The following is a 1,925-nucleotide window of genomic DNA, read 5'->3' as shown; positions in this document are numbered from 1 at the left end:
CTGCAGGGGGGCAGAGAGAAAAGAGGAGTTCAGCAAACTATTTACAGCCTCAGGGTGGCAAGTTTTCTATAGAGAACACTTCAAAGTTATGGTTAAATAAGGTCACTTTCAAGTAACAAAAAAAAAAAAAGGCAGCAGCATCTAGGGAATTTCTAATGAGAACTAGAAAGCAAAGTGCCCTAATTTTTCTGACTATAAAAATCATCATTGTTAGATAGGTCACAGTCTCTGGCAACCATCTGCATTATGCGATTTTCCCACCTTGCCTGGCACTGTGATAAAGGCCTGTCGTCCCCGACGCAGGGAGCACACAGTGACACAGACACAATCGTAATCCAAGTATAGGATGGGTGGTTTGAGGATGGAGTTACCAAGGCGAATGCCCTGAAACTTTCAGAGGTGAGAATAAAAATCTCTGTTCCTAGTATATTAAACCTATATATTCGGAGATGCACAAAGTTACAACAAAGGAATGGAACTCTGGTGGCACAATGGTTAAGCATTTGGCTGCTAATCAAAAGGTGGGTGGTTCAAAGCCACCCAGTGGCTCCAAGGAAGAAAGACTTGGCAATCTGCTCCCTAAAAGATTAGAGCCTAGAAAGCCCTATGAGGCAGTTTTACTTTGTCACATGAGGTCACTATGAGTTGAAATTGACTAGATGGCACCACCAACAACAAAGAAATGGTCCAGTGAAGGGTGTGTCTACAGCATAGCCTTCCTTCCAAGAAGGAAGACCCAGGCCCCGATCTGACATTTCTCCTGGACAAGAAAAGTGGATATGCAGGCACCAGGAAGGGAAAGTTGCTAGAGGCCTTTTCCATTGCCCAAATGGAGAACTGCAGTTGAGTGGGATCAGAACTGCTTAAAGTCAGCTTAAAGACATTTCTAATAACTTGGGTTCCTCCTTGTGGTTTTTATCAAATTCTAATTTATAATAATATTAATCCCTTTGTGTATTTGCTTTCTTCTCTTTGTACCTTCTCAAGTCCAAGAAGAAGACAGAAATGGTACTGAGACACGAAAGAAACCTGGCTCCGAGGTTGACAGGTGTTATCTACTCTGCTATTGAGGTTCACCACTTTGTGGAATTTCTCAGTTGGGAGATGTCATAGTATTTTTCAGAAAGGTATCCTTGTGCTGCTATTTCACCTATAGGGACCATTTTCAGTATCTTTTCTCTCTTGTATGTACTCTGTATATAGCCAGACAACCCATCGTCTTAGTGGTCTCTTTGGAGCTATTCCTTATTGCACTGGCTCAAGGATGGTACACTGGACTATAATCCCTGATCAACAGCATCCCCTTTCCTGGGTCTCAGGTTCCTCCTAAGTAAAATAAGTGGATGGACTAAGTAAACGCTCTAATAATCAAAATATTCAAGACCTGTTAGAAGGCCTGAACTGACACCTTGAGCCCAGGACCTGAAAAGGGACATGGCAACTGTAACGCCTTCCATCTTCATCAAGCCCTGGCAGGCCATGGGCAAAGGAGAGAATAACCAGTTTTTTTCTATTATATTCTTAGTTGCTATCCAATCTATATTGCTAGTTTCCTGCTGCCTTTCTGGGGGTGGTGGGGATAAGGAAGCACAGAAATGCTTGCTCACAGGCTGTCCTGTATCTATGACAGGGAGCTCTGTGTGGCACAGGCAAAAGGGCGCAGAGGTTAAGGAAGGGGCTGCTGCCTCACCAACACTCAGTTTTCACTGGAGGAGCCTAACTGGATCAGACAAACTCTAGGTGTGGCAGGGGTGAGCCTGGAGCAATGGGAAGGAGCTACTGCTTGTCTGCAGTGGTAACTCAAGGACCATGGAGTGCTAGAAGAGCCAGCCCTTGGAAACTCAGGTTACACCTTGATCATTGTTTGACTTTTAGGGGCTTTGAGAAAATAATTAAGGATCTTTGACCTGAAAACAAACAGAGAA

At 43.9% G+C, this 1,925-nt stretch overlaps 1 protein-coding gene across 5 annotated transcripts in view; it reads right to left on the bottom strand.

The window, feature by feature from the left end:
• Window positions 1–1,925, bottom strand: part of PHACTR2 (phosphatase and actin regulator 2) — a 337,195-nt gene that overhangs the window by 27,957 nt on the left and 307,313 nt on the right. The gene's annotated exons all lie outside the window — the stretch shown is intronic.

The sequence above is a fragment of the Elephas maximus genome, chromosome 1 (genome assembly GCF_024166365.1).
Source record: "Elephas maximus indicus isolate mEleMax1 chromosome 1, mEleMax1 primary haplotype, whole genome shotgun sequence".
Classification (NCBI taxonomy): domain Eukaryota; kingdom Metazoa; phylum Chordata; class Mammalia; order Proboscidea; family Elephantidae; genus Elephas; species Elephas maximus.
This window is presented reverse-complemented; position numbering and strand designations above follow the sequence as displayed.